Source organism: Gossypium arboreum, chromosome 6 (genome assembly GCF_025698485.1).
Source record: "Gossypium arboreum isolate Shixiya-1 chromosome 6, ASM2569848v2, whole genome shotgun sequence".
NCBI classification, from domain to species: Eukaryota; Viridiplantae; Streptophyta; class Magnoliopsida; order Malvales; family Malvaceae; genus Gossypium; species Gossypium arboreum.
This window is the reverse complement of record NC_069075.1, coordinates 8,006,591-8,020,055: the sequence shown is the minus strand read 5'-3', so window position 1 is coordinate 8,020,055 and position 13,465 is coordinate 8,006,591. Positions and strand designations below refer to the sequence as shown.

The 13,465-nt window shown below is 34.1% G+C and overlaps 1 non-coding gene across 1 annotated transcript; it reads left to right on the top strand.

Moving 5' to 3' along the window:
* The first annotated feature begins 1,765 nt into the window (after positions 1-1,765).
* On the top strand, positions 1,766-1,872 carry LOC128294849 (small nucleolar RNA R71). Its single transcript, XR_008285156.1, has one exon. It is a non-coding gene; the product is annotated as a small nucleolar RNA R71 (small nucleolar RNA).
* Positions 1,873-13,465: the final 11,593 nt, after the last annotated feature.

The following is a 13,465-nucleotide window of genomic DNA, read 5'->3' as shown; positions in this document are numbered from 1 at the left end:
AGGTTATTCAACAGATGGCTTTAATTTTAATTCATTGTTTACCTCAATACCCTCGTAGCTCTTCTGTCTCGGTGAAGGATCATTAGAATTTAGTTCAGTTTTTATCTTACCTAGTACAGAATCATCATCATTTACCTCCTCTCCTTGGGCAAGACATAGTTCCAACGTGTCCTTATCTACGATTTCCTGTGAAGAATCTTGAGTAGCATGACCAATAGAGTCAATAAAATAATATGAGTCATCCTGTTCCCTAGAAAATCTCATGGCATCATAAATTTTAAAAATAATATCTTCGTCACCTACCCTAAGCACAAGTTTACCATCACCCACATATATAACAACCCTAGCAGTGGCTAAAAATGGGCGACCGAAAATTAAAAGGCACATCAACGTCCTCATCCATGGCAAGCACAACAAAGTCAACAGGGAATATGAATTTATCTACTTTTACAAGTACATCCTCTATAATACCCCTAGGATATTTAACAGATCTGTTCGCTAGTTGAATACTCATCCTAGTAGGTCTTGGGTCCCCAAGGCCAAGTTGCTTGAACATTTTGTAAGGCATCAGATTAATGCTAGCACCTAAATTAGCTATTGCCTTATCAACATTTAAACTACCAATTAAACAGGGAATAATAAAACTTGCTGGATCTTTCAGTTTGGTTGGCAGTTTATTTTGGAGTATGGCCAAGCACTCCTCGTTGAGTTCCACTGTAGACAATTCTTCAAACTTCCTTTTATTTGTTAGAAGCTCGTTCTAAAATTTTGCATATTTAGGCATCTGTGAGATAGCTTCAACAAAAGGTAAGTTAATATGTAACTGTTTAAAAAGTTCAAGAAATTTACCGAATTGTGCATCCATGCGGTCTTTCTTCAACTTTTCTGGGTACGAAATTGGTGGTTTATATTCCCTCAACACCGGTTTTTCATTATCTTCGGGTTTTACCTCCTCATCTTGTTTTCTGTCAGCTTCTAGTGGCAGTTTCTGTTCAGATTCAGCTTACACTATCCCATTCCTTAATGTAACTGCTTTCACGTGTTCTTTTGGATTGGGTTCGGTTTTACTAGGTAGACTCCTCGGTGTTCTCTCTGAATTCACCTTTGCCAGCTGTCCTATTTGATTCTCGAGCCCTTGAATTGATGCTTGTTGATTTTTAAGTGTAGTTTCAGTGTTCTGAAAATGAGTCTCTGCTACTGAAATAAACTTTGTCATCATCTCCTCATGGTTCAGCTTTTTCTCTTGCTAGTAAGGTTGTTGTTGGAAGTATGGAGGGGGTGGTGGTCTCTGATTGCTTTGGCCTCCCCATGAGAAATTTGGGTGGTTCCTCCAACCTGCATTGTAAGTGTTACTATAAGGATTATTTTGAGGCCGAGTATTATTACCCATATAATTCATTTGCTAGTTCTCCATGTTAGGGTCGTAGAATGGATATTCTAAATTGCTCGTTCCACCTCCACTTGTCTCGCATTGCATTACTGGATGAACCTGTGTAGAATAAGTAAACCATCAATTTTTCTATTCAAAAGTTCTACCTGATTGGAAAGTATAGTAACCGAATCAACGTTAAAAACGCCAGCTGCTTTTGTCAGTTTTGTCCTCTTGACTTACCACTGATAATTGTTCAGTGACATCTCTTTTATGAACTCATAAGCTTCTTCAGGTGTCTTAATATTGATGGTTCCACCGGCAGCTACGTCGATCATTTATCTAGTTGAAGGATTCAAACTGTTGTGGAAAGTTTGAACTTGTAGCCAAAGAGGTAACCCATGGTGAGGGCACCTTCTCAATAGATCCTTGTATCTCTCTCAAGCATCATAAAGTGTTTCTAAATCCATCTACACAAAAGAAGAGATATCATTCCTTAATTTAGCCATTTTCGCCGGCGAAAAATATTTAAGCAAAAAATTTTCGGCCTTTTGTTCCCAAGTGGGGATTGACCCTCATGGTAACGAGTTCAACCATTGTTTAGCCTTATTCCTCAATGAAAAGGGAAATAACCGAAGGTGAATGGCATCGTCAAAAACACCATTAATCTTAAAGGTGTCGCAAAATTCCAGAAAATTTGCTAAGTGAGTGTTTGGATCCTCGTCCTGTGAACCATCAAACTGAACAAACTGTTGTATCATTTGAGTCATGTTAGGTTTTAGTTCAAAATTATTTGCAACAACAGCAGGTCTAACTATACTCGATTCAGTTCCTGTTAAAGTAGGTTTAGCATAATCATACCTAGTACGAGGAGCGGGATTCTGATCTACTGGATTTGCAGCAACCACAGGAGATAGCGGATTATTCTGATTTTCAGCCATCTCCTCGGTATTAATGTGAATATCACGCTCTCGCTCTTCGTCTATGTATTGTAGGGTTCGCCTTATTTCTCTTCAGTTTCTGCAAGTTGTGCTATCAATTTCACTATCAAAAAGCAAAGGTCCTGACAGGTTTCTTCTAGACATAAACTATAAAAACCTGCCAGAAGTAAATAAAAGAAAATTTAGTAGCAAAAACAAAATTAAATTGCAATAAAAATAAAAAATGGCTAAAGTAATAAAAACTAAGCGTTCCTAAAATCTTAGTCCCTAGAAATGGTGCCAAAAACTTGATGGTCATGAAACTAACTAAAACAATTCGACTAAGGCAAGCACACCTATCGTATAGTAGTATAGTTATTGTGAGACCGGGAATATTGTATCCACGAGGACTAAAAGTACTAGTAATTACTATCTTTTTATTATCTAGCCTAACAATTAAAGGAATGTTTTAACTAAGACTAATTATCTAATTAACTAAGATTGTGACAGAGGTAAAAGTTTGAAAAATACTATTTAGAAAACCGATGGAGAAGACAATACCCAAGGAAGAATCCACTTAGACTTCACTTATCACTTTTGAATTAGACGATTTATTCACTTGACTTAATCCGTAGAAATCCCTGATTTATGTTAATATCTCTCTCAAGACTAAGAACAACTGACTCTAGGTTGATTAATTGAAATCTCTTTCTAATTAAAACCCCTATTGTCGCTTTAACTCGATCTATGGATTCCCTTATTAGATTTGACTCTAATCCGGCAGATTTATGTCGTCCTATCTCTAGGATTACATGCAACTCCGCTTAATTATGAATGACCTACTCTTAAACAGGGACTTTTTCTCCACTGAATAAGCACATCAAAACCTGAATTAATATCCTAAAATATTAAAACAAAAATTAAAACTCACAATTAAGAATAAGAACAAGTATTTATCATATAATTCAAGTAGTAATAAGATCTGTCTTAGGTTTCATCTCCCTTAGGTATTTAGGGAGATTAGTTCATAATAGTGGAAAACATCTCAAAATTGGGAAAACAACAAAACATAAATAAATCCAAAGACCTTCTCAGGAAATTTAGTGGAGATCTTCAATCTTGAAGTAGATCCTGCCTCTGAGCTAATTCCGATGGCTGTTCTTGAATATTTCCTACCTTCTACTCTGCATGTCCCCTTTGGTCCTCTTCTAGGGTCTTTACATAGACTTTGGAATTCCCAAAATAGCCCAAAATTAGCCTTTTCTGAATAGAATTAGACTTTGACTCGACAGGGACACAGTCGTGTGCCACGCCCGTGTAAAGGTGCTCAGGCCGTGTACAATTCTGACTTGGTTTAATGTCGACACGGCCATGACACACGGGCGTGTGGCCTGCTCGTGTGCCACACACGGGCGTGTGGATTACCCATGTGGAAGTGCCTAGGCCGCGTGGAATACTAAGATAAGCCCATTTTATCCGTTTTTGGCCCATTTCTTTCTCTTTTCACCTTTCTAAGCTCACCTAAGTATAAAACAAGAATCTAAAGGAGTGGGAGCATCAAATTCTCTAAAACTCATGATAAATCATCCAAAAATATGCCAAGCATAGGATAAAAATATGTATATATTATGGTTTATTAGATTTTCCTTCTCTTTTCTTTTTCTACCTTTGATGAGACAGTAGTAATGTGTACCCAAAAAGCTAAAAATTGAGCTTCGGTAAAAGCCAAAAAACTTCACTGTTGACACCACACCGGCGTGTGGTCACCCGTGTGGATGGCCGTGTGTGAGACACGGCCATGTAGTCAATGAGGGCATGGCCGTGTGCAGCACACAACCGTGTGGTGGCATGAGTGTGGCCATGTGGACCAAACGGACTAGGCCGTATTGGGCGTGAGGGCCACACTGGCATGTGGGCCCACACGAACTTGTGGATTTTTAGGTCAGGCCTTGTGGGCCACATAGCCAAAGGCCAATTTGGGTGTGTGGAGCCACACGGGTATATAGGCCTATATTTTTTTAATTTTCCCTAGGGTCACCCGGGTCACTCCGATCGACTGTGGGCCTACTGTAGGGTCGGTAATGGCTAATTAAACCCTGATTTGCATGCTATGATATTCTGATAGACTAATTTGAGTAGGATACTTAATGTATGCTTGACTATACTAGTGTATGTATATCCGTTATTTGTATAAAGCAAGTCGAGCATGTTTAATTTGTTATATATGTATCTGAATTTCAATATCTGTTATTTGGGTGAGATAGGTATATGAGGAGGAAGTATTCTGTTTGGCGTTAATTACCTTTGTTCTGGCAGATTGGCTGCATATTAACCGATATGTGTCTTAATGGCACAACGTGGTGTGTAGGGATGGGTGGGTGTTTTTAACCCCACATGGTGTGATGGGATGGACAAAGTTGGTGGGTAGAGGATGGCGGTAGGATTCTGCATATTGAATCTATATCTATATCTGACTATCATATCATTCTGTACATTTGCATGCTTATTTCTGTTGGGTTACACACGGAGTTGTCATAAACTCACATCTATTGTTTGTTTTGTCAGGTAATCCATAGACTTATGTGGATCGGTGCATCAGAGCCTCTCGGAGACCACAAGTTCATAAACTGGTTATGTTTATGGCTTTTATTTTAAAGTTTATTTCTTAACAGTTGGACTCTTCGGACTTTTTGGCTGATTTTCTTTTGGATTTAGATTTTTGTTTTAGTACTTGATTTGTGACTAATATCTAAAAACTACGGTTTCTACTAAAACAAAGGTTTTCTAGAATTACGAACTAAATTCTTGAAATACAAAATTTTCATAAGCTTCCGCTATAAAACACGTTTTAAGGCTAATTAATTAATTGAATAAACGTTTTGAAAATAGATGAAGGCAAATAAGAGTTTTAAAATTAAAGTGTTTTTAACGTGTGGAGTTCGGTATCAAAACCATTCTTTGTGACACCTCCTAATTTGGCCATAGCGTCAAGGTTGGATTTGGGCTGTTACAGAAAACCAGAAGGAAAGGTGTCAGCGAGGGAAAAACTTAGTAAACAGAAAATTGGAAACAAAATGATGGGAAATGGGGAAGTTGGAGAGTGAGGGACGTGAGGGAAGGAAAGAGTGGAAAGTGGAGGAGAGGGATGACAATTTGGGAGTATAGCTAAGACCTTACCGCTCAATCAGCAAGCTCATTCTTGTTAACAGTTCACAAAAAATAAAAGATAAGAAAGATGATCAAAATAGGGATTGAGACAAAATCAAAAAAAGTTCCAAACAAGAGAATCAAATACAGAACCTCACACACCCACAATAGCATACTTAACCACTGAACCAAACCAATTAATTGATATAAATAGCAATTCAAAATAAATGAAAACTTTGGTATCTCACTTCATATCATAATCTCATTATCAAATCATTGATTTGGTATCTCAATTCCAATTGAGAAATGGTTACCCTATTAATTGTTCAGGAAAATTCGAAATAGTAAGATGCACCCAACACTGGTCAGTAAAACCAGATTAATTACTTTGCCCGAACAAATTAATAGGGTAATCATTTTTCAATTTCATTTATAAGTCAATATCTCAATTCATATCATAATCTCATCATTAGATCAATGATTCACACATGTGGCAACATGGTTCATCACAATATAGATTCAATTTCACTATTATATCAATATACAACATTTTCAAAGCTATTCAATTTAGTCCTTATAGTAATAACTAATCTAAATCAATTCAATTTCTCTCATATTCAGTTTGAAGGCTTGAAGAAGATGAAATCTTCTCACTCCTTCCATTATGTTTTTATCATTTTCTTTATTTTATGATTTGTTTTATAATTTAATTAATTAAATTAATATTTTATATCACATATATATATATATACACATTTGTCCACTTACAAGTCCACTTAAGTATTGAGAATGTATAATTGCCTTTTTAATCTTGCTTCTTCTAACCTTCCCAACCTGGCCTAACTGTTAGGCCCGAACTCGGAAGATCACATTAGCTACTGACACGATCCAGTAAGCTTTCAAAATTTTTAAAACAGTTATTTTAAAATATTTGTTTAATTTAGTAGAAAACTTAGATAAATACCAATTTAATTAGTACTCGAAATCTTAAATGCAACTTGGCAGCAAAAAATGAGATTTACTTGTTTTTAATAAAAATTCGGGTTCATCATAACAAATTTATAATCATAACTTGATATCCTAAAATTTAAATTAAATTTCATTCAACATAAAAACCCGACTCCTAAGTCCTATGCCACAGTTTGGAATAAAATAGTACAATATTTGAATAATAAAAAAGAAAAAAGAAAAAAGAAAAAAGCCAAGTATTGAGCCTAAATAATTCTTTAAGTAAAAACTGAGCATAGATCCTCTAGATGTCGCGTCCTCGTCCTAACCTGGTGGGTTATCTATAAGGATGAAAATAAATGGAGTGAGCTATGATGCTTAGTGCGCGTTCATTCACAAGAAAATCAGTACAAATAGATAGTAAGACAAATTAAATAATAAAACATTGAATAGTCGCACTCGTCTAGTAGTTCAGAGTCTCGATTTTTCAAATTAACCATCATTAGTATCATAGATTTTATATTTAACCCTCTTTATTTTGGCCTCCATTTAAAAAATATATATCTCACATTTGTAAAAATTCTTGATTTCACCTTACCCTTTGCTTGGAAATTTAGAAAAAAATCAGTCAATCTTAATAGATGATAATCCAAAGATAAGTTGAGTTTATACCTTAAACAAATTTTATTTAATTTATTCAATGTTTATTTTTCATCATATGTTGAAGATACAAAGCATTTGAAATACAAGAAAAATAAAACTACTACATAAATTTTACTTCGAGACATAATTTATAAATATTATATATAATCTTCAAGTTCTTGTTCCAGATCAATATCTTCAGAAATCTGACATGTTTAAGAGAGAAACCCTGCAACTTAATTAACCCAAAAAAATAGTGGAAAAAGAAAGATAATTTATATATATAAGCCAAATAAAATTGGATTTTTCTCTGTGTGCGCGTGCGTTGGATTCCATGGGATTTTCACCTTTGATTAATTACAATTAAGTATCAAGGCAAATGATGTTCATTTTCTTCCATCAAAACAAGACTTCACGTTTGGAGTAGTACATTTGCCAAGTTGGATCATAGTAATACTGCATCAACATCAGCACCACCATCATTATCATCTTAATATTTGCAAACATGTATGTAAGATGAAGGAAACAATGGTGGTTTGATATACCTTATAGATCCTACCAAGGAGCAATCAGTCATAGGGAGCATCGGTACTGTTAGAGTACTTGACGATGACACCCGATGACATCCTATTGCCCCTTTTTTCAGCCTACTCTTTCACCGCCTTCAAGGTGGCTAACGTCAATGGCGACTGCTCCTTAGGCTGTTGTTGATGTCTTGCTGCTGCTACACTGGTGGTCTCTCCCACTTCTTCTTCCTCGAGCTCGGCTCACCACTCTCCACCTCCACACTATGCTAAAACCTTCCCATTTCTCATCATCTATATATAGCCCCAGCGTAGGTTGTTAATTTTGCAATTTTTGCATATTTGTCTCTCATTTTCCTCTTTTCTTTTGCATTTTCCCCTTTTGGTGTTGAATTATTTTTTTCTAAATTCATTGAGCATAATTATTTTTAAAAAAATTAGGTTTATTCTATTGGTTATACAATTATTCTCGAATAAGGTTAAAAAGTAAATGGTGAACCAAAATCATTATATAGACCATTAATAAAATGAAAACACATTAAATTTTTACGTCAAACTTATACTTAAAATAAAATTTTAAAAAGGCAAGTGACCTGGAAATTTACCTGTAATAATTGAGACAAATCATTGGTTTCATATAGTAATATAATATAAATTTTATTTTAATTGAGATTATTATTTTATTTTATATATATTCAATGATAGAAAGTCATAAAAACTACACATGATTTTTGATCTAATATAAAATTTGATACATGAATTTTGATATTGTACAATTATACAAAAAATTTATTCAATTTCATTTTAACAAATTAATAAAAATATTATTCTCGATGTAGCATGTAGCATCATTTTACATTTACATTTACACATGGTATACATAAATATTAAATATATCTAACATGAAAATAAATTTGTTTTTTTATCCATGTATGTAATTGAATTAAATTAAAGTTGTAGGTATATAATTACATCAAATCAAAATTAATGTATTACATTATATATTTAATAAATTTAATGTGTAAATTTCATATTTATCCTTATAAAAATTTAATGAAAGGATGTCAAATTAATTTAGTTTTATAAAAACCATACAAGCAATATATTCTCATTTAAAGATAAAATAAATAATCAATAAATAATTAAATTTGATGTCTAGGCATTAAATTTAATTTTTCCATAATAAACATAAATTTTTCACCTTAATATTTCAGATATTTCTTTAATTGTCCTTAAATAATTCATTAGTATTACATAATAGTCAAATTAAAAACTTAGAAATCAAGGAAAGGTGAATTGTCTTGAATAATAATCATTTCTAAACATGGATGGGAGCTTTTTCATGTATTGTTAAAATGATCAATTCAATTTTTCAGCATAAAAAGCAAATTATATATTGATTTATAATCATATGGTTAAACTTATTCATGTGTCGGACTATTAAGTCAAACATGATATTTTATAATTAAAAATAAAACTTTTCCTATTTGAGAATGAAGTAAGATTTCTTGATTTATTCATAGCTTGAGTTCTTTTACTTAGTTCAGTATTTAGATTCAAATTAGTGCATACAATTTCTACACGAACTTTGAGAAAATAAATGCTCACATCGATTAAATTAAAAGTAAGTAAGGGGCGTTCTTCATTGCTATTGCAAGGCCAAAAGTACTTTTCCACTGTAAAAACAATAGAAAACATTTGTCTTACAAGATTTTCCTTTAAAACATCCTCATACTTAGTTGATGGTTGAATTCTAATATTACGCCTAACATAAAATACAACTATTATTAACAACATTATTGAGAAAAAATTGACAAAGTAATATGAATATCATATGAGGTATTGAAGGATCAAAATTGGAATAACATTTCAACTAACCCTTAGCTTTTTTAGAACTTATTTTTTATGTAGTTACATTTGCAACTTCAGTTCTTGATGGGAGGTATTTTTTTTAATTTTCCTTTATTTCTAGTGAAAACAAAATGACCCAACCACAGCTTTATTTATTTTGAATTATTTCAATTATGTTATTATTCTTCATTTCAAACAAAAGATAATTTTATTTTTAATAAATATTCAAGTCAATTATATTTTTCTATTAGTAAGAATACTAAGAATAGAGTTGGAAATAAAAGAAAGATGAAAAGTGATATCTAATTTGATTTCCCGAATGTGTTTGGATACCAGAAAGTAATTAGATGAAAGTGTAATTATTAGTACAGAAATTACACTTCTTTTTATAATTACAAGAAATTGCAATTTCCTAAACCTATTTGGTTGATAAAGTGTAATTTCAACATAATTCTTTATGTTCTGTCTAGTAACGCAAATTGTAATTACACAGTTACTCCCTATTAACCTGACTCGGATGGATACACGAATCCAGCCAATCACACCAATTTGGCACCCAGTGTTTTTCGGATAAATTCGAAACACTAAATGTAACACCCTAAATTCGACCTAGACGTCCAGTCCAAGTTTAGGAAGTCATATCATTGATACTCAAATACCACACATATAACACAATAACACTAAACCAGACGTCGCATAATATTCATCACAAAGATTAGTTAAGTATATAATTTTCCAAAGTCATACTATCATAGTTTACCGACATTCCTAAAATAGTATTTAAAAAAAAGATAAAAGCTTGACTGAGCTTCCACGGTGTCGACCCATTCAAGACTGAGAACCACCTAAAATCCAACCAACAATAAAGTGAGTTGTGAACTCAGTGCATAAAGAAGTTTGTTCACATAAACATATTTACCAAACAGTGTCCGTATTCAAAGATTCGATCTGTTAACAAAAACATTTCTAGTTCAGATCCAAGACAGATTAATTTTAGATGCAAAAACAATTTCTTCTTCACATATAGAAAAAATTAGAGTCAAATGTAGATATTCCTAACCCCCATCCACTACACACCATCTTCGGCCATCCCAACACACCGCTAAGGGCATTCAATGCCCAAACAACCCTACACACCATAGAGTGCCTACCTGACACATTTACAGAAACGCAGCTTAGTTGCTAGATAGTAATGCGACGAAATTCCAAGATCAGAGTTATAGATATGATGGCTTAGCCACTAATTTAGAACAGATCACTTCCTTCTTCATAATATCCCAACTCATGCATATGCAAAGAACCAATATCTACAATATGTATTCAATTACTCTAAATTGTTCACAAGTAGATAGCACAGTTCAATTTCAGACTAAGTATCATAGTGCACATATTGGTATAGAATTCATGCATATATCACAGGGTATCAGAGAGTTCTCATTTAGTCAAATTCAGACCATTCATACCATGGGGATGTCAAAATCAGTCTTAAGTGACATTTACGGTCTCAAAAATGGGCCATCTTTTATACACCACACAGCCTGGACACACACCAATGTCCTTGCCCATATGGTTCACACGGCTTGGGCACACGTCCATGTCCTTGCCTGTGTGGTTTTAAAGCATAAATCAGAGAGTTACAAGACCTAGACACAAGGTTGTGTCCTTGCCCGTGTGACTCACACGACCTGGGCACACACCCATATACTCGCTCGTGTTGTCCTAAGTCACAAACAGTGAGTTATATAACCTAGACACATGACCGTGTCCCTTGCTCGTGTGAACCTTGAACTAATATTGTCACATACGGCCTGGACAGATGCTTGTGTGCCTTACTTGTGTAGCTCCAATTTGATGAATAGTAAGTTACATAGCCACCCACACAGCCTGCCACATGGCTACGTGGCGTCGACAGCCACCATTTTCGGTGACCAAAACTTGTAGAAATTAAGGTTTTCGGTACACACCTGGAGAGATTTCAAAGCAACAACAACAAGGAGAGTTTTCAAAGCCTAAAACGACCATCTAACAACTCAATCAACCAATTTTATCAACAATAATGCACATTTTAGACAGAATACTTGATGATGATTCCCTTAACTAACTAAAATCACGACAAAGGCAAGCGCACCTATCAAATAATAGTATAGCTGGTGAGTCATACTAGTACTTACTATCTTTCTATTATCTAGCTGCAAATTGATGAAGTTTTTTTTTAATCTAAAATTATCAAAACTAATTGTTAAGAACTCGATAGAGAATAAAGTAAGAAAATAATTGAATAAACTATTGAGAGAGACAATACCCAAGAAAGAATTCACCTAGACTTCACTTATTATTCTGAATCTGAATTAAACGATTTATTCACTTGCCTTGATCCACAGAAATCCCTAAATTATATTAATATCTCTATCGAGAGTAAAAATAACTGACTTTAGATTGATTAATTGAAATCTCTTTCTAATTAAAACCCCTATTGTCGTATTAACTCGATCTAAGGGTTCCCCTATTAGATTTGGCTCTAATACAGTAGATTTATGTTGTCCTATTTCTAGGATTGCATACAACTCCACTCAGTTATACCAGATCTACACTTAAACAAGGACTTTTGCTCCATTGAATTAAGCACATCAATCATGAATTAATATCCTGAAAGCATTAAACATGGAATAAGTACACATAATTGAGATCAAGATATCAAGTATTTATCATGTAATTTAGAAGATTAAATAACAAGATCCATCATAGGTTTCATCTTTCCTAGGTATCTAGGGGATTTAGTTCATACTTTGGGAGGAAAACATCTCAAATTTAGGAAAACAACAAAACATAAAGAAACCCAAAAACCTTTAGAGAAGTTGACTAGAGATCTTCAATCTTAAAGGAGATCCTGCTTCTGAGTTGATTCCGATGGCATTCTTCGAGTAATTTCTTCCTTCTACACTGCGTGCTCCCTTAGATCCTCTTCTAGTGTGTATTTATAGACTTTAAAATGCTCAGAAATACTAAAAATTGGCTTTTTCCATTTGTTTGGGAAACAGGGAGCGAAATCGACACGGGCTGGCACATGGGCATGTGGCCAGCCTGTGTGGCTCACACGGACGTGTGCTCATCATGTGTGAGAATGGCCAGGCCGTGTAGATCCTGAAAGTAGCTCATTTTATCTGATTTTCGCTCTTTTTTGCCCCTTTTGCTCCACAATGCTCTCCTAAGTATAGAAACAAGAAACTAAAGGATTAGGAGCATCAAATTCACTAAATTATATAATAAATCATCCAAAAACATACCAAGCATGGGATTAAAACATGTTACTTTTATGGTTTATCAATACTTTATGTCAAAGTTTTCGACATGAAACCTTTAGCAAAATCAAACTTACTGAAAAATCAACAACGATCGCTCGATTTGTCGAGTTGAGGTTTGCTACTCCAGACACCCCCGCCCAATAGGTCGTGTTGCTCGACTGTGTAACTCACTGTCAATTTTCTTTAATTTTTAAAATAAAGACAAAAAATCCACACGGCCTAGGACAAACCTATGTGTCCAGGCCGTGTGGGTTTTTAAAAAAACAATTTTTTTAAATTAATTAATTTTAAAAATATCATGATATAAATTTAGTAAATTAGGAATGTTAACGCTAGCGTTGCCACTCGAGAAGCACTTATTTAAAGTCTAAGCTCGACTTACCTTGTATTCGTATCGTCACGGTGGTTCGCAGATTCGAGATCCCTCTTTCTCACTGTCAATTTTTTTATTAAAATAAGGTTTGAGTCGAGTAATATTTACCTTAAAAGTGCTGAATTCAGAATGATTTACCTTGACTGCACCATATGGGAAGACATTGAGTACCGTAAAAGGAGTCACTCCATTTGTAATAAACTTTGAATTCGCAAATTGAGGATCTGTTTCATCAATCAGTACCTTGTCCCCAACCTTTATTTGGTGTGTTCCATCCTCATGCTCATCATGGCATCGCTTGGGTTCTGTATCGTGTATTCTTGGCTTCTTCTTGACTTGTATCCACCATTTCATTGATCTGCAGTATTCTTTCTTTATGATTCATTCTG